This window comes from Hemiscyllium ocellatum, unplaced genomic scaffold, assembly GCF_020745735.1.
Source record: "Hemiscyllium ocellatum isolate sHemOce1 unplaced genomic scaffold, sHemOce1.pat.X.cur. scaffold_255_pat_ctg1, whole genome shotgun sequence".
Classification (NCBI taxonomy): domain Eukaryota; kingdom Metazoa; phylum Chordata; class Chondrichthyes; order Orectolobiformes; family Hemiscylliidae; genus Hemiscyllium; species Hemiscyllium ocellatum.
The window spans coordinates 630,059-652,927 of record NW_026868131.1 but is presented as its reverse complement, the minus strand read 5'-3'; the positions used below and the strand labels follow the sequence as shown (position 1 = coordinate 652,927).

Below are 22,869 nucleotides of genomic sequence, written 5' to 3'. Positions count from 1 at the left end.
CAGGGTATGGTTTTGAACATGGCACTGGGATATTACAGCAAATACAGAGGCATCACTTAATGATAGATAGGACCAGCAGCTTAATGTTCCAGTGTATAGATGCTATAGCAAAGATAGAAAGGGGGCAACAGAGCAGGGGGAGAGGTTTTTTTGATTAGGGATAGCTTTACAGCTGGGCTTCAAGAGAGTATTCCTGGGAATACATCCAGGCAGGTTATACAGGTGGAACTGAGGAATAAGAAAGGGATGATCTCCTTATTGGGATGGTACTATTGACCCCCCCCCCCCACTTCCCCAATAGTCAGCAGGGAGTTGAGAAGTAAATTTGCTAAGAGATCACTTATCTGTAAGAATAGTATGGTTGTGTACAAGACTTGACCTTCTTTGTTATTCATTCACAGGATGAGGGTGTCACTGACTGGGCCCAAAGGGCAGTAAAGAGTCAACCACATTGCTGTGGGTCTGGAGTCACATGTAGGCCAGACCAGGTAAGGATGGAAGATTCCTTCCCTGAAGGATATTAGCAAATCTGACGAGGTTTTTTTTACAATAATCAACAATGGATTCATGGTCTTTAATAGAATCTTAATTCCAAATTTTTATTGAATTCACATTCAACTGCCTGCTGTGACTGGATCCAAACCCTGGACCCCAGAACGTTATCTGGATTATCCATCTAGTGATAATCTCACTAGGCCATTTGGCAGGGGTGAGTGACTGAGGTATCTGTGGGGCATCACATCAGCACCAAAGATCCCATGGTCTCTGTGGCATATAAAAAGCGCTGGGGAGGGCAATACATCCCTGGTGGTGGGGTCTGACTGTAGGTAGCAGACATAGCAGAGGTTAATGGAGATTATTGGCCGGTATATTGGGTCCTAAAGACAATTCCTCCGGGGAATTCCTAGAGGCATGGCACTCATCCACTGATTCTATCAACAAACACATCGACCTGGACCCAATATACCGGCCATTGCAGCAGACAGCAACTGACATCCAGAAGCAGCAGAGACACGCCATTATAAATGCCGAAGGAAACATGACAGAAGCGCTTCACAGGAGGCTCCCAAGCACTGAGGATGTCACCTAGAAAGGGGACGAAACGTTTGCAACAAAAACTCCCAGCTCGGCGAACAGAATCACAACAACATTATATTCTTATTGTGGTTGGAGGGATGGGGGGAGGGCAGAGGTACAGGAAGTGGAGGATATACGTTGGAGTGCATTGTTGATCAAGTGGGAGGGAAATGTGGTCCTTGAAAGAGTAAACCTTTCTGGGATGTCCTGGAGTGGAATTGCTTCTCCTGGGAGCAGCTATGGCAGAGGCGGAGGAATTGGGAGTACAGGATCACGTTTTTACAGAAATGTACTCGAGGGTAATCAGGAGAGCAAAGAGAGGACTTGAAATATCTCGAGGAAATAGTTGAAGGAGAATCCAAAGAGGTTCTACAAATACATTAAGGATAAAATAAAAACCAGACAGAGAATAGGACCCCTTAAAGATCAACAAGGCCATCTATGGAACAACAGGAGGTGGGAGAAATACCATGCTATTCTATTCTAGAGAGTTTGGAGAAATAAATAGTGATAACATGAAAAGTGTCTATATTATAGAGGAGGAAGTACTGGATGTCTTAACCAGTAGCAAGGTGGATAAATCCCTGGGACCTGATCAGGTGTATCCCAGAAATTTATGGAAAGTTAGGAAGGTGATGGCAGTGCCCCTCCCTGAGGTATTTATATCATTGTTTGTGACAGGTGAGGTGCTGGAAGATGGGTGCCATTATTTAAAAAAGGTGGTAAGGAAAGGCTAGGGAACAAGAGAACAGTCAACCTAACATCAGTGGTAGGTAAGTTGTTGGAAGGGATTCTGAAGGACAGGATTTACATGTATTTGGAAAGACAAGGATTGATTAGGGATAGTTAACATGGCTTTGTGTGTGGGAAATTCTCTCTCTCTCTAACTTGATTGAGTTTTTTTGAAGATGTGACAAAGATGAGTGATGAAGGCAGACTGTGGATGTTGTCTATATGGACACTGAACGATGTTCCACAAAGCAGACTGGTTAGCAGGGTTAGATAACATGAAATGTTGGGAGAACTAGCCATTTGGAAACAAAACTGGCTTGAAGGTAGGAGGCAGAGGGTGGTGATGGAGGGTTGCTTTGTGGGCTGGAGGCCTGTGAGCAGCAGTGTGCTGCAGAAATGGTTATTGGGTCCTTAAATAATTGACTTGGATGTGAATATATGAGATATGGTCAGTGGGTTTACAGAAGACACCAAAATTGGAGGTGTAGTGGACAGTGAAGAAGGTTAGTTCAGAAGGCAACAGGATCTTGACCAGATGGGCCATTGGGGCGAGGAATGGCAGACTGGGTTCAATTTAGACAAATGTAAGCTGTTGGATTTTGGAAAGGCAAATCAGAGCAGGACTTATACACTTAATGGTAAAGTCCTTGGGAATGTTGCTGAACAAAGGGACCATGGAGAGCAGGTTCATTGTTCCTTGAAAGTACAGTCATAGATAGGCAGACTAGTGAAGGTAGTGTTTCGTATATTTATATTTATTGGTCAATGCATTGAGTACAGAAGCTGGGGCGTCAAATTGAGGCTGGACAGGACATTGATTACGCCATTTCAGGAATTATGTTTTAAGTTCAAACTTCCCTATTCTGGAAAGAATGTTGTGAATCTTGAAAGAGTTCAGACAAGATTTACAAAGACTTTGCTAGGATTGGAGGATTTGGGCTACAGGGAGAGGCTGAATAGGCCAGGGTTAATTTCCCTGGAGAGTCAAAGACTGAAAGGTGACTTCATGGAGATTTATAAAATCATGAGGGGCATGGATAAGGTGAACAGCCAGGGTCTTGCCCCCCACCCCAGGTTAGGTGGGTTCAAAACAAGATCACATGGGCTTACGTTGAGAGGGCAAAGATTTAAAACGGATCTAAGGGGCAAAGTTTTCAAGCTATGTGTGGTGTGTGTGTGGACTGAGCTGCCAGATGATGTAGTGGAGGCTGATACAATTACAACATTTGAAAGGCATCAATTGGGTACATGAATAGGAAGAGTTTCAAATGATACAGACCAAGTACTGGCAAATGGGGCTCCAGTTGTTGAGGATTCCTGGTTGGCATGGACAAATTGGACCAAAGGTCTGTTTCTGTGCTGTACATCTCTATGACACTAATAAATGAAAATAAGGTGTATTCCTCTTTTGTGGAGAGCTAGCAGAAGCACAGATAATTGTTCTTGGAGCTGAGAAAGTTAAGCAGTGATTTTGACCAACTGCAAATTTGTTTCGAGGAAATTTAATCTGCAGAGAGAGGGGAATTGTTAACAATGTCACAATTTTCGTAACTATTTTCAGGTAATTGGCAAGTAATATGTGATTATGTGAACATTATTTTATTCAGTATGTTCTGAGCATCTGGAACAGTCTGAATGGCAGCTGGACAGATTCAGCAGTTATTCATAAACAGATTTGGAATTTTACATTTTAAGGGAAGATTTGGGGGGCTATGGGCAAATGGGAAGGGAATTGTGACAGATGTAGCATCTCCAGAGGGAGAGGATACATCCCCAATGGGCTGAATAGCCCCCAGCCCCTGTGCTCTGTGATACTGCCCCATTGACTGTGAATGTTGAAGCTCATCCCAGGGCAGAGAGAGGCAGTAGCCAACCACTCACTTCACAATGGGCCCCGGATGATTGATGTCAGCGCAGCCCAATAGGGGGCAGAGGGCAGTACTGGAGGACCAGGTCGTACCAGTTTGTCCTCCAACCAATCGGAGTGAATGAGGGCATCCTCAAGGCTGGGACTAAAGAAAGGCACATATCACAGAGATTTGAGAAACTGGAGGACATGAGATAGGGAGTGTTCTGTGGCTAGAGAAGTATTATATAAATAAAGAAGAGTTTTAAAGCTGGATGAGGTGACAGTGATCGGGAGAGTTGAGGATGGAGGAATTTAGAGTTAGTGAGAATTAGAGTCATAATGTTATACAGCAAGGAAACAGGCCCTGTGGGCCAACCAGTCCATGCCGACCATAATTCCAAACTGAACTAATTGTACCTGCCTCTGCTTGGTCCACATCCATCCAAATATTTCCTATTTATGTACTTCTCTGAATGTCTTTTAAATATTGTAATTGTATTTACAGCTACCACTTCCTCTGGAAGTTCATTCCACCTGTGTAATTTTTTTAAAAATCGTTAATGTATTTTCTCAAAACTTTCTCATCACTTCCCAAAATGAATGCACACGAGGTTTGAATCCCCCCTCTCCACCGTCCATCCACACTATCTAAACTCTTTGTGATTTTATAAACCTTTCATAACCTCAACCTCCTGCACTCCAGTGAAAAAATTCCCAGCCTATCCAGCCTCTCCTTATAATTCAATCCCTCCATTCATGGCAACATGCTGGTAAATCTCTTCTGAACCCGCGCCGATTTAATAATATCTGTCCTATAACAGCACAACCAGAACTGGGCACAGTATTCCAGAAAAGAATTCCCCAACATCCTGTACAACCTCAACATAACGTCCCAATTCCTATTGTCAAAGGTCTGAGCAACGAAGGTAAGTGCTGACCACCTTCATAACCACCCTGTCTACATGTAACACAAACCTCAATGACGGGAAGCCCTCAGACTCTTTGTTCCATATCACTACTTGGGGCCCGAATTTTAATGAGTGTAAGTCCTGCCCTCGTTTGTTTTATCAAGATGTAATATTTTGCATTTATTCCAATCCAAAATATCCTTTGGAGTACAAAGGCAGTAGGAGTATAATTAAGAGGGAAATTAGGAGGCAAAAAGGGGATGTGAGATAGATTTGGAAAATAGGGTGAAGGATAAAAATCCAAAGGGCTTTTATAAATATATTAAGAACAAAAGGCTAACTAGGGAGAAAACAGAGACCCTCAAAGATCAACAAGGCAACCATTGTGTGGAGCTTCAGGCGATGGGCGGGATAGGGAAACAAATATTTTGCATCAGTGTTTACTGTGAAGAAGTACATGAGATATATAGAATGTGGGTAAATAAATGGTGACATCTTGATCATTGTCCATATTACAGAGGAGGAGGTGCTGGATGAATGGCTAAGGAGCTGAAGCAGGGGAAAAGGATTCACATTTTTGGATCATCTCCTCTTGAGTAGAGTTCACCTGCATAAGGATGGATTGTACCTGATTTGGACGGTGTCTAATATCCAGGCACGGAGATTTGTTAGTGCTACTCAGGAGGCATTAAACCAATGAGGGAGTGGGTGTGATCCCAAACAGATCGTGAGAAAAGAGGTATGTCTGAGGCTGGTACAGTTCAGAGGTCAAATAGTCAAGGCAGGCAAGGGCAAGGCACAGAACGAGGTGGGACTGAACACTTACACTACATTCATTTCAATGCAAGAGGCCTGACAGGGAAGGCAGATGAGCTGAGGGTATGGTTTTGAACATGGGATTGGGATATCATGGGTATTACAGAAAGGTGGCTCTGGGATGGGTAGGACTGGCAGCTTAATGTTCTGAGGTATAGATGCTATAGCAAGGATAGAAAGGGGGAACAAGACAGGAGGAGTGGAGTTTTTGATTAGGAGTAGCATTATGGTTGTGCTTAGGGAGGATATTCCTGGGCGTACGTCCAGTGAAGTTATTTGGGTGGAACTGGGAAATAAGAAAAGGATGATCCACCTTATTGGGGTTAACTGCGTGGGTTTCGTCCGGGTGCTCTGGTTTCCTCCCATTGTCCAAAGATGTGCAGGGTAGGTTGGATTATCCAGGCTGAATTACCCACAGTGTTCAGGGATGTGCAGGTTGGGTGGATTATCTAGGCTGAATTGCCCACAGTGTTTAGGGATGTGCAGGTTGGATGGTTCGGGGACATGCAACGTTACAGGTGAAGGTTAGGTGGTTCTGAGGGTCAGTATCAATGTGATGGGCAGAATGGTCTCATTCCACACTGTCGGGATTCTCTGATAATTCTACTCGTTTTAAAATAGTTACAGAAAATAATAGACCAGATCTAATTGTTAAGTTTCTAAATTGGACAAAGGCCAATTTTGATGGCACAAGGCAAGAACTTTCAAAATTTGTTTTTGGGATGTTATTCCCAGGGAAAGGGATGGCTGGAAAGTGGCAACATAAGAACATAAGGAAGAGAAGCAAGAGTAGGCCACCTGGCCCCTCTAGCCTGCTCTGCCATTCAATAAGATCAGGGCTGATCTTTTCATGGCCTCAGCTCCACTTTCCTGCTCTCCCACCATAACCCTGAATTCCTCTCATTTTCCCGAATCTACCTTTTGCCTTAAAGGCATTCAAGAAGATCACGTCAAATGCTGCACTCGGCAGGGAATTCCACAGATTCACAACCCTTTAGCTGAAGAAGCTCCTCCTGAACTCAGTCCTAAATCTGCTCCCCCTTATTTTGAGGTTATGCTCTGTAGTTTGACCTGCTTCTATCTTATCTACTCCCCTCATTCGTATCCAACCTCCCATTCTTCTAAATTACAATGAGTATAGAACCATTTTTCTCAATCTCTCCACATACACCAACCCTCACAACTCCCAACTCAAACTAGTGACCCTCCTCTGTTCTCCCTCCAGTGCCAGTACATCCTTGCTAATGTACACAGTACTCCAGGTGTGGCCTCCCCAGCACCCTGTACAGCTGCAGCATAACCATCCCTCTGGCAATGAAGGACAATATTCCCTTCACTGCCTTAATTACCTGCTGTACCTGCAAACCAACTTCCTGTGATTCATGCACAAGGACACCCAGCTCCCTCTGCACAGCAGTAGGGGCAGTAGGAGTATACTCGAGGGAAACCAGGAGGCATGAAATAGTTTTAGGAAATAGGTTTAAGGAGAATCCAAAGCGATTCTACAAATACACTAAGGACAAACAAGTAACCAGGCAGAGAATAGGTACCCACAAAAATCATCAAGGTTGTCTGTGGAACCGCAGGAGATGGGAGAGATTATTTTACTAAAAGAGGATGTGGCAGTGAGAGTGTTTGGAGAAATAAATAGTGGTAACCTGACAAGTGTCCATATTACAGAGGAGGTGGTACTGGATATCTTAAACGGTAGCAAGGTGGATAAATCCCTGGGACCTGCTCAGGTGTAACCCAGAACTTTGTGGGAAGCTAGGGAAGCGTTTGCTGGACCCCTCGCTGAGATATTTGTGTCATTGATAGTCACAGGTGGGGTGCTGGAAGATGGGCGCCATAATTTGAGAAAGGTGTGAAGGAAAGGCCAGAGAACAATAGACCGGTGAGCCTGAAGTCAGTGGCAGAGAAGTTGTTGGAAGGGATTCTCAGGGACATGATTTACCTGTAATTGGAAAGGCAAGAAATGATTAGGGAGAGGTAGCAAGGCTTTGTACATGGAAGTCACTAACTTGGACTTCAGGAAGACACAAGGTTCTACATAACAGACTGGTTAGCAAGTTAGACACTGTAGACTACAGGGAGAACTTGCTATTTGGATACAGAATTGTCTAGAATGTCATAGAATCATAGAGATGTATAACATGGAAACAGACCCTTCAGCCCATACCGTCCATGCCAACCACTTACCCTAACCCATCTAGTCCAACCTGCTAGCACCCAGCCCATATCCTTCCAAACCTTCCTAATCATATAGCCATCTAGATGGATTATCATTGTTACAATTGTACCAGCCTTCACCACATCTTCTGGCAGCTGATTCCATGCACACAGCACCCTCTACATGAAAACGTTGCCTCTCTGGTCTCTTTCATATCTTTCCCCTCTCACCCTAAACCTATGCCCTCTCGTTCTGGAATTCCCCCACCCAAGGGAAAGGACTTTATCTATTTGTCCTATCCACACCCCTCATGATTTTATATACGTCTATAAAGGCACCCTTCAGCCCCCAACGCTTCAGGGAAAACAGCCCCAGCCTGGTCAACCTCTCCCTATAGGTCAAATCCTCCAACTCTGGCAACATCCTTGTAAATCTTTTCTGAACCCTTTCAATTTCACAACATTTTTCCGATAGGAATGAGACCAGATTTGCACGCAATATTCCAAAAGTGGCTTTTTGGAATGTCCAATGTTCTGTCCAGTCGCAACATAACCTGCCAACTCTGTACTCATTACTCTGACCAATAAAGGAAAGCATACCAAACACCTCCTTCATTATCCTCTCTACCTACGACTTCACTTTCAAGGAGCCATGACCCTGCACTCCAAAGTGTCTTTGTGCAGCAACACTCCTCAGGACCTTACCATTAAGTGTATCAGTCCTGCTAAGATTTGCTTTCCCAAAATGCAGCACCTCACAATTACCTAAATTAAACTTCATCTGCCACTTGTCAGCCCATTGGCCCAACTGATCAAGATCCTGTCGTATTCGGAGGTAACCTTCTTTTTTGTCCACTACACTTTCAATTTTTGTGTCATCTGCAAACTTGCTGACTATACCTCCCATCTTATCCAAATCATTTATGTCAATGACAAAAGAAGTGGACCCAGCACTGATCCTTGTAGCATTCCACTGGTCACCAGGCTTCCAGTCTGTAAAACAACTCTCCACCGCCACCCTCTGTCTTCTGCCTTTCTGCCAGTTCTGTATCCAAATGACTAGTTCTCCCTGTATTCCATGAGCTCTAACCTTGCTAAGCAGCCAGGGTAGTAGTGAATGGAACAGCAGTTGGAAAAATGTTGTATATCGTGCAAATACCTGTAATCAGTTTTGACAAAGGGTCAGTTAGACTCGAAACGTCAGCTCTTTTCTCCCCTTACAGATGCTGCCAGACCTGCTGAGATTTTCCAGCATTTTCTCTTTTGGTTTCAGATTCCAGCATGGGCAGTAATTTGCTTTTATCCAGTTTTTAACCCACTGCCACCTCTCCCAGGAATGCCTACCCTGAAAAAGTATTGCTGTGTTCTCCGACAGGATTTTCATTTGTCTCTCTCCCCCCTGTCCACCTCCACTGCTTTTCTTTTCTCTCAGTGTTGGACATGTTACTTATAAGACTCGCTTCCACAGCCATATTTCCTTCCTCAGTGACTGTCTTCTCCTCTGACTTAGTCCACGTGGATTTCAGTTCAGATTCCATCCTGCATGCAGCCTCCAGGATTATAGATACTTGCACGATATACAACATTTTTCCAACTGTTGTTCTCGCAGCACCCTAAAAGCCACACTCAGGGCCATGCACCGCTCAGCTTTGACAAAGGGTCAGCTAGACTCAATGTCAGCTCTTTTCTCTCCTTACAGGTCCTGCTGGACCTGCTGAGATTTTCCAGCATTTTCTCTTTTGGTAGTAGTGGAGGGTTGCTTTTCGGACTGGAGGCCTGTGTGAGAAACATGCTGTCAGGATGGGTGCTGGGTCCACTGCTTATTGTCAATTATATCAGTGATTTCTATGTGAATATATGAGGTATGGTTAGTAAGTTTACAGTAGACACCAAAATTGGAGGTGTAATGGACAGTGAAGAAGGTTACCTCAGTACAATGGGACTTCAATCAAATGGGCTAAGGAGGGGCAGATAGATTTAATGTAGATAAATATGAGGTTCTGCATTTTGGAAAAGCAAACCAGGGCAGGACTTGTACACTTAATAGGGAGGTCCTGGGAAGTGTTGCTGAACGAAGAGACCTTGGAGTGACGGTTCACAGTTGCTTGAAAGTGGAATCTTGGGCAGGGTAGTGAAGAAGGTGTTTGGAGCACCTGCCTTTATTGGTCAGTGCATTGAGTATAGGAGTTGCGACATTTTTTTGTGGCTGTACAGGGCATTGATTCTGCTACTTCTCGAATTCTGCTTTCAGTTCTGGTTTCCTCACGATAGGGATGATGTTGTGAAATTTGAAAGGCTTCAGGAAAAGCGCACAGCGATGTTGCCATGGTTGAGAGTTTGAGATATAGGGAGAGGCTGAATTGGAAGGGGCTGTTTCCCCTGGAGCATCGGATGCTGAAAGGTGACCTCAGTGGTTGATACACTCGTGAGGGACATGGTAAGGGTGAACAGCCAGGATCTTTTCCCCACGTTAGGTGGGTCCAAAACCAGAGAGCACAGGCTTTTAAGGTGTGAGGGAATGGATTTAAAAGGGATGTGAGGGGCATTATTTTCAGGCTGAACGTGGTAGGTGTATGGAATGAGCTGCCAGAGAAAGTGTGGTGGCTGGTACAATGCAACATTTAAAAGGCATCAGATTGGATATGTGATTAGGCAAGGTTGAGAAGGATATGGCCCCTGTGCTCAGTGATACTACCCCATTCACTGTGAATGATGAAGCTCATCACAGGGCAAAGCCATAGAGATGTACAGCATGAAAACAAACCTTTTGGTTAAACTGGTCTATGCCTACCAGATATCCCAAACTAAACTAGTCCCATTTGCCAACACTTGGCACATATCCGTCTACACCCTTCCTAGTCATATACCCATCCAGAGGCCAAATGGTATAATTGTACCAACCTCCTCCACTTCCCAACAGAAGATTCCATCCAGCCACCAACCTCAGTGTGAAAGAAATTGTCCCTCGGATCCCTTTTAAATCTTTCCCCTCTCATCTTAAACCTATGCTCTCTAGTTCTGGACTCCCCCACCCCAGGGAAAAGACCTTGTCTATTTATCCCATCAATGCCCCCCATGATTTTATAAATGTCTATTTGGTCACCCCTCAGCCTCCGATGCACCTGGGAGGATCCCAACACTCATGTCACAATGGGGCCTGGCTGATTGACACAGCTTCAGACCAATTGGAGAGTTGGTGTGATCCTCCAGCCAATGGGAGTGAGTGAGGGGTGGGTCTAGTGGACCAACACATGACCATGAGCTTTGCAGGCACAGTGTCACTGTATTGGGGGGACTCAGTGAGTGTGAAGGGACTGGGAGAGAGATGCAGTTAGTATGGACTGGGAAGATTGATAAACATTGTTTCAGTCTGCTAGACCTGAAATAGATACTCCGGGTAAATTAGAGCCAAAAGAATTGCGGATGCTGTAAATCACACACAACAACCAGAAGGTACTGGAAAAGCTCAGCAGATCTGGCAGCATCTGTGAAGAGAAATCAGTTCGCATTTTGGATCTGGTGACCCTCCCTCAGGTACTGATGTTACTGCGAAAGCAATGTCGGTTTATATGCAGAAGGTAGGGGTTAGGGAGTAAATGATAGGAGGGGATAGAGTTCAAAGAGAGAGATTGGAACAGTTGGACAAAGGAGTCGATAACAAGCTAGCTGGGGGAGGGTTAAAAGCTGTTTATGAGGACTTTTAGTGGCTAAACCATAGGTCGTGTGTAATGGCAGGCTATGAAATAACAAGGCCTGGTATGTCGGATAGGGGGCAAATAAACTAAGTCGTGGGAGAGTTCAGGACCTAAAATTATTGAATTCGATGTTGAAGCCAGAGGATTTCACGGTTCCCAAGTGGGAGATGAGGTGTTGTTTTTCCAGCTTGCGTTCAACTGTGGTGCTGGAAAAGCACAGCAGGTCAGGAGAACAGGAGAATCAACATATTGGGCATATAAGCACTTGATCAGAAATGTAGGTGGTGGGGGAAGAGGGCTGAGAGATAAGTAGGGAGGGGTGTTGGGGTTGGCGGAAGGGAGCTAGGGAGGCAATAGGTGGTTGCAGATGGTGGGGTAATGGTGAAAGGGTGAAATGGATAATTGGAAAGGATGATGGACAGGTGGGACAGTTCAAAAGGGTGGTGCCGAGTTGGAGGGTTAAATCTGTAGTAAGGTGGTGGAGGGGAGATGAGGAAACGTTGATGCTTGTGTGGTTGAAAGGTCCCAAGATGGAAGATGAGGTGTTCTTCCTCTAGGCGTCGGGTGGCTCGGATTTGGGGGTGGAGGACACCCAGGACTTGTATGCCCTTGATAGCGTGGCGGCGGAGGGAGTGTTGCTGAAGTAGTCAGCCTCAGGGTGATGGGATTGGTTGGTGCATGTGTCCCAGAAATGTCCCCTGAAGTATTCCACAAGTTGGCGTCCTGACTTGTGTAGAGGAGACCACATCGAGAGCAACGGACACAATAGGTGAGGTGTTTGGGTGGGCAGGGAAATCTCTGCCGAATGTGGGAGGATCCTGTGGTCCCTTGGACAGAGGTGAGGGGAAGGTGTGGGCACAGGTTTTACACCTCTTGCAGTGGAAAGTGAAGGTGCTGGGAGGTGGAAGATGGGTTGGTGGGGAACATTGATCTAATGAGGAAGTCACAGAGGGAATGGTCTCTATGGAAGCTGAAAGGGATTCGGAGGGAAAATATATCTCTGGTGGTGGAGTCTGATTGCAGGTGCTGGAGATGGGAAAGGATGATGCGTTGTATCTGGGTGGAAAGTGAGGACTATGGCAATTCCATCCTTGTTGTAGTTGGAGGCATGGAATTCAAATGAATTGGTGTGGGAGGTGGAGGAGATACACTGGAGAGTATTATTGACCACATGGGAGGGGAAATTGCAGTACTTGAAATCGGAAGCCATTTGATATGTTCTGGAGTGTTCTGCCAGCTTGCATCAAGCTTCACTGGAACACTGCAATAAGCATGAGACAGAGGTGTTGGCCAGGGAACAGACTCGTGTGTTAAAGTAACAGGCAACTGGAAGCTCAGGGTCTGTTTTGCAGCAGAATGTAGATCATCAGCCGCCATTTCCACCCCCTCCACTGAGATGCTACCAGGTTCCAGTCTCCTCCATTAACAGTTTTCCACCCTCCCATCCGGATCGTTATGCACTCCTTTGTCTTTCCAAATGTTCCTGTCTCTCTTTGGTCCCTGTCCCCACCTCTTATTTACTCTTTAACCCCTATCTCATGTAGTCCAAAGATGTGCAGGTTGGGTGAATTGATCTAGCTACATTTCCCGTAGTGTTCAGGGATGTGCATTAGTCCGGGAAAATGGAGAGTAACAGAGAAGGGAAATGGGTCTGGTGGGATAAAATTCGGAGGGTGGGTGTGGAATTGTTGGGCCGAAGGGCCTGTTTCCACGCTGTAGGGATTCTAATGTTCCCAGTTACCGTCGGTTCTGAGGAAGGGTCATGGGACCCGGAATGGCCCTTGGTGTTTGTTGTGGTTCTGTTCGCCGAGCTGGAAGTTTTTGCTGCAAACGTTTCGTTCCCACATCAACAGACACATCGACCTGGACCCCACATTCAAACTACTGCAGCTGAAACTGACACCCGGAAGCGGCAAGAACAAACCACTAAAAATACCGGAAGAAACATCAAAGCAGCGCTTCACAGGAGGCTCCAATAGCACTGATGATGTTCCCTAGCCAGGGAACGAAACGTTTGCAGCAAAAACTTCCAGCTCAGCGAACAGAACCACAACAACGGACACCGAGCTACAAATCTTCAACCAGACTTTAAACCCTTGATGTTTGCAGAGGGAGGAAACGGGAAAGGGGAGGGCGGCAGCAGAAACCGGATGAAATGTTTCAGTGTAGACTGGGAGGGTTTACTTACACTCTGTGCAGGTCGTTAGTCTGAATTAGAAACTCTTGGTCCCACATTTGCAGCAAAAGGGAAGATGGCTTGGGCCTCGGGCAGTGAGAGGTCCTGGGTTTTGGCCGCCATCTTTATTTGGTGCTAAGGTACAGCGAGGCGCTCGGACATGTCCTCTTCCTGGGTGGGGGAGGGGTGATTTGAAGAGGAGCATTTACACATCAAACATACCAAGAGAAGTGTGTGCCTTTACTATTTATCTTGCACTGACTGTGATCTTTGTTTTGTGAATTCTTTTTATAGGATATTGAGAATAATTGAGACTGGAATCTCAAAAACCATTTTCTACAGTCAGCTGAGTCATCAGGATCTGAATACCATTGGCATTTAACTGTGGAAGGAGAAAGGTTTGTCTGTTCGGTCTGTGGGAAAATATCTCCAATATTTTTGTCAAGCAAATAGCAGGAAGATCTTCAAGTTCATGGTTGGATCACCCTTGGGGTTTGTGTTCAATTCTTGGCCCTGCAGCTGTGGAAGGAGATATTGTCTTAAGAGAGAGCACAGATTTATCCAAATTACACCTCGTCTCTTTGCAGGAACTGTCAGATTTAGTCCCAATCATCCACTCCATGATGTTAACCTGTATACTCTCTACTTCCAATTCCCTGCAAACTTCCCATTAAAATTCCTTATGGACTCAAATTCCAACAACATTTCAGATTGAACGTTCCAGATTCTGACAACTATCTGTTCATTCAGAAACTGCTGAAGTCCTTGTTGACTCTGGGGTTACAATGGGCTGAACTGAAAGATTAGATGCTGTTCCTGAGCTCCCATTGAGACGCATTGGAACAGGACAGGAGGTTGAGGGCAGTGTAGGTGTGAGCAGACAATGAAAATAACAGGGCTGCACTGTGAGGGCTGCTTGGCTCAATGAGTGTGTTTTGGAGTTAGATGAAAACAGAGTGAAGTGAGACAAGGAGAAGGTGAAACTGAAACTCAGTTTTAGTTCTGGCCGTTCAGAAACTCACCTGGTCCCAATGGGAACAGCCAGTTTGTAAGTGACACCTGCGGAGTATTTAAGTTTTTAAAGTATGATATATCAGCTTAAGTAAAGGTGTACTTTTAATTATAATGGACATGTTTGAAGTGAAATGTTCACTCATTTAAATTCTCTCAATGGGAGTAATGAGATGAATCTAGAGCGATGTTGTGACAGGAGCCCTCAGACCCGTGGTGTGCTCCTCTTGTACAATGTGGGAAATAACGGACGCTTTCAGTGTCCCTGACGGCTGTGTGTGCAGGAAGGGTTCCCATCTGCAGCTACTGGGAAACTGCTTTTCAGACCTGGAGCTGTGAGTGGACTCACTGTGGAGCATCTGTAATACTGAGCATGTTATTGACAGCATGTTTAGTGAGTTAGTCACACTGCAGGTGAGGGTTACACAGGCAGAAAGGGAATGGGTGAGCATCAGATCAAGTAAAAGGCTCAGGAAGGGAGTGCAGGAGTCCTCAGTGGTTATTCCCTTTGTCAAACAGATGCTGTATAGCACTTCGGATTCTGTTTGGGGGGACCAGGTGGGGTGGTCTCTCAGGAGAAATCAGCAACAGCTAGGTTCATGACACCACAGATAGCTATGCTGCACAGTACGGGAGGAAAGAGAGGAAACACGGCTATAGTGACTGGGGATTCAATGGTCAGGGTTAGGGTGGGCACTTCTGTGGCCAAAGACATGAATCCAGGATGGTGTGTGCAGGGTAAAGCTAGTGCTTGTAGAACACACAGATACCAACGACATCGCTAAACAAGGGATCCGAGCCTGAAAGATGGATACAGAGAGATCAGGGATACAGTAAAATGTAGTTCCTGAAATGTAATAATGCGAGACTTGCTCCCAGTACCATGTGCTAGTGAGAGAGGGAAAAAGAGGGCAGATCAGCTGGATGTGTGGCTGGGGAAATGGTGTAGCAGAGAAGGGTTTAGATTGTTCAGGGACTGGGACTGTTTCGGGTTAGGTGGGACTTATACCACCCTGACAGGTTACCCCTGGGTAGAGCTGAGACAATTCTGGTGGGGGCTTTTGCATTTCCCTTGGTGAGGTTGTAACTAGTCTGGCAGGGCAATGGGAACTAAAGTGTAGGCTTAGATGGGTCAGATTCGGGTCAGGGAACGGGAGGTAGAATATTAGTGATGTCGTCAGCAGCTCAGAAAGCCAAAGGAAAGGAGGATTAAATGAGGATTGAGTCCCTCTTCATCCATCAGTCCTGTCATCCCAGGAATCAGAGTCAATAAAATCTGTCTCCAAGTGCTTCAGCAAAATGGTGGAAATCTACAATAAAAACAAAACCTGCTGGAGATCCTCAGCAGGTCTGGCATAATCTGAAATGGTGACAGGAGCAGGAAACATTGCAGCCTTGAAGAAGTGTTGAGATGATCACACAGAACACTACAATATCGGTTACACGCTGAGTGCCAGAACGTGGGGCTAGAATAAATAGGTGCTTGATGACCAGCATGAATACGATGGGGCTGGAAAGTTTATGTTTCGGGTCAGGACTATTCATCAGGACTGACAAAGGGTCCCGACACACAACATCAACCTTCCTGCTCCTCTGATACTGCCTGACCTGCTGCACTTCCCCAGGCCCACATCGTATAGACTCTGACTTCCAGCATCTGCAGCCCTTAACTATCTCCACATCCCAGGGCTCAGTCTGGTGACCCTCCTTTACTGTCTCTCAATGACCGGGAGAGCCTTCCTTGGGAAAGGGGAACCAAGGTGTATACAATACTCCAGGTGTGGTCTCACCAGGGCCCTTCCAGAAAGGGATCCCTGCTCCTGTACTCGAATCCTCTCACTAGGAAGGTCACACATCATTTACATCCTCTACTGCTTCCCATCCTGCCTGCTTCCGAAAAGAGGGAGTCACAGAGAAATACAGAATAAAATGGGGTCAGAGTCTCTGGTATAAAACTGTTGAACACAATGCCCCCATCTTATCCATACCGGTCATCAAGCACACATGCCTGTTGTGGTCATCTAAAAGCTTCTGCAGTGTTTCCTACATCTGTCATCAATTCAAATGCTGCCTGACCTTCTGAGGATCTCCAGTACTTTTTGTTTTTATTGAAGATTTCCACCATTTTGCTGAGGCACTTAGGGTCATAGAGTTTTACAGCAAGGAAACAGACCCTTCAGTCTAACTCATCCATATCAATCAGATATTCTACACTGATCCAGTCCCATTTGGGAGAGTTGGCCTATATCACTCTGAACACTTTCTATTCATGTGCCCCTCCAGATGCCTTTTAAATGTTGTAACCCTCCATGCATTCATTACTCCTGTGGCAGCTCATTCCAGACACACAGCAACCTCCGAGTGAAATGTTTGCCCTTCAGATCCCTTTTCACTCTTTCCCCTCTCACCTTAAACCTAATGTTCTCTAGTTTTGAACTCCCTGACACTGGATGGAAACAAAGATCTTGACTGTTCATCCTGTCTGTGCTCCTTCATAAGGTAATCCCTCAGTCTCTGATGCTCCAGGGAAAAAGTCTCAGCCTATTCTGGTATGTGTATGGAATGAGCTGCCAGAGGAAGTGGTGGAGGCTGGTACAATTGCAATATTTAAGAGGCATTTGGATGGGTATATGAATAGGAAGGGTTTGGAGGGATATGGGCCGGGTGCTGGCAGGTGGGACTAGATAGGGTTTGGATATCTGGTCGGCATGGACGGGTTGGACCAAAAGGTCTGTTTCCATGCTGGACATCTCTATACTCTGACTATTCAGCCTCTCCCTTTAACTCCACAATCCGAACAATAACCTTGGAGATATTTTCTGAAACCCTTCACGTTTCGCAAAACAGAGTCATAGAGGTGTCTGGAATGGAAACAGACACAGAATGGAAGCCCACACAAATATACAGAGGGAGAATGTGCAAACACCACACAGAGTGGAATCGAACCCGGTTCCTTTTGTTGATCACTGCACTTACCAATACAGGTCAGTGTCGCAAACGCAACCTTCAGCACCTGATCTCCGTGAAACTTTACTTCCGTGGAACTATGCAATTGTTCTGAGCCCTTCAGAGGGATTAAAGGGGATGGGGAGAAAGCAGGAATGTGGTTGAGATGTAGATCTATAAAATAACTGTGTCTCCCTCCCCCCTCTGTTTTTTCTCCCCCCTACTCATCACCCCCTCCCACAACATTGAGGGGAGAAGACCTTGTCTATTTACCTTATCCCTGCCCCTCCTGATTTTATAAACCTCTTATAAGGTCACCCCTCAGCCTTTGACGCTCCAGGAAAAGAAGCCTATTCAACCTTTCCGTGTATCTCAAATCCTCCAATCCTTTTCTGACGCCTTTCAAGTTTCACAATATTGTTTTGATAGGAAGAAGACCGGAATTGCACGGAATATTCCAAAAGTGGCCTAACTAATGTCCTTTTCAGACTCAGTATGATCTCCCAATTCCTATCCTCAATGCTCTGACTATTAAAGGAAAGCATACTAAAAGCCTTCTTCACTATCTTCACCTGTGACTCCACTTTCAAGGAGCTCTGAACCTGCACTCCAAGGTCTCTTTGTTCCGCAATGCTCAGAGGACCTTACCATTAAGTGTATAAGACCTGCTAAGATTTGCGTTTCCAAAATGCAGCACCTCACATTTTTCTAAATTAAACTCCATCTGCCACTCCTCAGCCCATTTGTCCATCAGATTAAGGTCCTGGAGTACTCTGAGTTCACCTTTTTCACTCTCCAATACACCTCCAATTTTGGTGTCATGTGCAAAATTACCAATACCTCCTATGTTCACATCCCAATCGTTTATATAAGTGATGAAAAGGAGTGGACCCAGCACCGATCCTTGTGACACTCCACTGGTCAGTCTGAAAGCAACCCTCCACCACCACACTCTGCCTTCTACCTTTGAGTCAGTTCTGTCTCCAAATGGCTAGTTCTCCCTGTATTCCATGAGATCTAACCTTGCTAACTAGTCTACCATGCCGAATGTGTTCTTAAAAGTCCATGTAGATCATGTCCACCACTCTGCCCTCATCAATCTTTTTTTTTCTAAAAAACATTCTAGTCCCATAAAACAGAATAGTACAGCACCCGAATACTTGGCCCACTATGTCTGTGTGGATCACGATGCTATTCCAAACTAATTCCACCTGCTTGTACATGGTCCATATCCCTGCCAACCCTAGCCTGCTTATGTGTCTGCCCAAATGCCTCTTGCACGTTGTGATTGTTTCTGCTTTTACCATCTGCCAGGAGAGTATGTTGAAGTCACCTACCACCACCTTCACAAGAAACCTGCCTACATAATTCTTGACGTTTGCATCACAGGATGGATAAGACAGTGCTTGGCATGCCTGACTATTGCTCAGTAAATTGAGTTGAGGAATTGGGACGTCATGTTGAGATTGCACAGACATTTGTGAGGCCTGTTCTGCAATACTCTATCCAGTCCTGGTCGCCCAGTTAACAGGGAGGGTATTATTAAGCTGCAGGGCATTCAGAAGAGATTTACCAGGATATTGCTGGGTATATAAGGATTCAGTTCTGAAAAATGGCTGGATAGTCTGAGCCTTTTTTTCACTGGAGCCTGGAGTTTGAGACATTATACTATAAAGGTTTATGAAAAAAATGAGGAATATAGATCAATTTAATGGTCGTTGCCTTTTCCTCAGGATGGGGGAGTCTCAAGAGGAGGAGCCACATTTTAAGGTTAGAGGAGAGAGATGTTCAAAAAAAAGATATGGGGCTATTTGCTACACCGAGGGTGGTTTGAGTGTGGAATGAACGTCCTGAGAAAGGGTTGATGTGGGTACAATTACAACATTTAAAAGGTATTTGGATAAACAGGTGAATAGGGAAGGGTTGGAGTGATATGGGCCAGCAACAGGCAGCTGGGAAGAGTTTAGTTTCAGATGATGGTGAGTATCAGCTGAAGGGTCAGTTTCCATGCTGTATGGCTCTATGACAAGAATATGGTTTTATTCCTTTATTGAATAAAGGATCAGGGCTGGGTCCACTGATGTGCATCATCTACATAAAGGAATTGGTTGAAAATATAGGAGTGATTGTGCGAAAGTTTGTTGAAGATCAAATTAATGATGTAGTGGGCAGTAAATACGGTTATCAAAGGGGATCTTGACCAACTGGGCCAGTGGACCAAGGAATGAAAGATGGAGTTTAATTCAGATGTTGGATTTTGTTAAGACAAACCAGGGAGGACTAACACAGTTAATGGAAGGGCTCTGGCCAGGGTTGTCGAAGAAAGAAAGAGAGAGAGACCAGGGGGTGCAAGTTACATTGTTCCTCGGAAGTGGCATACCAGGTGGACAAGGTGGGGAAAGCGGCATTTGGCACACTTGTCGACATTGGCCAGCACTTTGTTACATACGTTGGAGATATTTGTATCATTGTCCTAAATATTTCCCTTGGGCAGAGGAGGCCACGGGGTGACCTAAGAATGATGAATACCCAAGGGTAGGTGAGTCCAAAACTCGAGGGTATAAACAGGAGGTGAGAGAGCAAGGATTTAAAGAGGGAGTTAACGGGGAACGTTACCCACAGAGGATGGTGCATAGACGGAACAGACTGCCTCAGGCACATTCGAGAAACAAGAACAATTACAGCATGGAACAGACATTTGGGCAGGAACATGAAGAGGATAAGGTTGGAAGAGCTAAGGGCCAAATGCAGGCAATTGAGACTCATTCAGTTTAGGAAACATAGGCAGCATTGTGGAGTTGGACCACAGGTTCTGTTTCCGTGCTATATCACTCTGTATCCAGTTAAAAAGGATTAGTGTACCAAAATAAGGCATGTTGTAGACACTGAAGCAAGTTACAGAGATAGGGATGGTAGTCTGGAATGCAGTACATTTCAAATATGTGGAGGGACTATCGGGAATGGAGCAGGTTACAGGGCCAGGGACTATTGTAGGAGTTAAAACTGACTGAAGACAATGGTGCACAAGCCATGCCACAGATACAGTTTTGCAGAGTAGTGAGTCTTAGTACAGTGTTAGAGGGAGAACACAGAACAGAAAGATCCCAGGCAGCATTCACAACATCTCGTCGGAGGCCTACTCTCCCCTCTGTTGTCCTGACGCTCACTGAGACAGCACAGGCCTGGATTGATAACTATGAACTTCCGATGCTGTCTCAGTGCAATTTCAGTTAAAGTAGATGTGGTGACTGAGCATGGGGTGTGTCTATACTGTGCTCCCCACGCAACACTGTATCTATATCATGTATCATTAGCCAATATTTGCACTGTGCTCCCTGCTCTGTGCACTGTGAGTGATCTTACCTCACTGCAGGATTTATTGAAGGCTCCAGATCTCCCTGCCCTTTGTCTCTCTGGCTGACCAACCATCTACAATAAGGTGATGGATGAGACACACAGCAGTTGGGAAGTCTATTGAGTCAGGAACTTCCTGACTACCTACAGGAGACAGAGAAATAGACAGAATGGGAAATTAGACTGATGCAGTGAGGGTTACACAAGGAGAATGGAAATGAACCCCACAGATATCTGGAAAATCCCAAGCTCCATCCCTGGCCTGTGCTGTTGCGTCTCTCTGGAGTGGAGAATTCTGTTGGCTCAGGATCTGGAGTAGCTGCAAGAGTGAGAGACACTGACAGAGGCAGCAATTAGACCCACACAGTGAGGGATACCACATGGGGAGAGACTAAGAGAGATCACCGGAGTGCTGGAAGGCTTCAGGATCACACAATCATGTTGGAAGAATGGGTTTAGCTTCATGTATCAGTGCTCAGGGATGAACAACCAGTGAGCAGGTGAAGTGATGACCCAGTAACATTATTGTTAGGGCATTTGTCCAAAACCTCAGTTAGTGCTCAGGGGAGGCAGGTTTGAATCCAATCATAAGATATGGTGGAATTTAAAATCAATAATTTTAAAAATAGCAATTAACAATCCATAAACAAATATGAAACCATTGCTGATGTACAAAAATCACAATCTCTTAGATTAGATTCCCTCCAGTGTGGAAACAGGCCTTTCGACCCAACCAGTCCACGCCATCCCTCGAAAGAGTAACCCACTCAGACCCATCTCCCTCCACCTAATACACCTAACATTATGGACAATTTAGCATGGCCAATTCGCCTGACCTGCACGGCTTTGGACTGTTGGAGGAAACCGGAGAATCCGAAGGCAATTCACGCAGACAAGGGGAGAATGTGCAAACTCTACACAGTCGCTGGTATCGAACCTGGGACCCTGGTGCTGTGAGGCAGGAGTTCTCAGCACTGAGCCAGCGTGCCGCCCACTTGTCCTTTCGACAACGAGGTCTGATCATCCTCATGTAGTCTGCATGACATGCCTACAGCAAAGTGTTTGCCTCTCAATTGCCCTCTGAAATGGCCAAGCAAGCTACTCAGCTCATGGGCAGATAGGGCTGGGCTACAAAGGCTGGTCAGCCAGAGACACCAACATCCCCTACCTGATTTATAAAAAAAATCCATGAGGATGGTCCCACTGGAACTGTGCTGGGACCAGTGTCCTGGCCAAACATGTCAGTTGATTTATGAACAGGGCTTTAAAGTGACATAGAGGATGCAGGGACAGGGTTCGGGTGAAAGGAGATTTCCAAATCCAAAGAAAAAAGGTGAAGCATCAGAACAGCATGGGGATGTGACTGAAGACAATCGGAAAGGAACAGGATGGGACAGAGTTGAACTAAAACTGTACATCAGTGAATAGGTTTGTTATAAGAAATTGTGGGAAAGAGTAAATTATGGGTTTTTTTTAAATGGACGAAGTCTTATCAATAAGGTGGATGGATTTGTGACACTGAGATAAAAGAGGCTTAGAAACCAGAGAAATGTGGTTACAGGGTGAACAAAAGGTGGACATAAATATTCAATGGATCACAACCTTGCGGAAACTCAGGCAAAGTGGGCAACACGAACAATAATGGGTAAGAAAGGCATTACAGAGAAAGCATTTGGCATCAGATCATGAAGTAGAGTCAGTATGAATGTAAATTCTGGCTACTACCTGCCAAGCTACAAGCAGCAGAACAGGTTTAGCCACCGAACAGCATTTCATGGCTCATCACTGCATTAAACAGGAACTCTTTGGAATTATTTTAATAAACATATTGTGATAATTTTGGGAAACATCAATATTCCCATAATCTGGGACAGTCACACTGACAACAGTGATATTGGAAGAGGAGTTCAGAGAATTAGTTTTCACTGTTTCTTTGAAAAACAAATTGTGCAACTGGCGAGGGACAAAACTATCTCAGAGCGACCGTAATCAAACTTCGTGAATGAGTAATGTCACCGGGAGAGATCCTCTGCGAAATTGTGATAAAGTGCAGTTTAAAGAAAGATAAAGTTTTAAAATGATTCACAGAAAGGACAAGCTACAAGTAGAAACAAAAATAACCAAGAACATGAGTTG

The 22,869-nt window shown here is 45.2% G+C and overlaps 1 long non-coding RNA gene across 2 annotated transcripts in view; it reads left to right on the top strand.

Moving 5' to 3' along the window:
* Positions 1-22,869, top strand: part of LOC132812049 (uncharacterized) — a 115,458-nt gene that overhangs the window by 5,531 nt on the left and 87,058 nt on the right. Inside the window, exons 3-4 of one of the 2 annotated variants that reach the window (XR_009643456.1) lie at positions 402-488; positions 13,717-13,873. The exons of the other annotated variant lie outside the window; for it this stretch is intronic. This is a non-coding gene — a long non-coding RNA (uncharacterized LOC132812049). Of the gene's footprint in view, positions 1-401; positions 489-13,716; positions 13,874-22,869 lie in introns of those variants that run through there. 2 annotated transcript variants of the gene reach the window in all.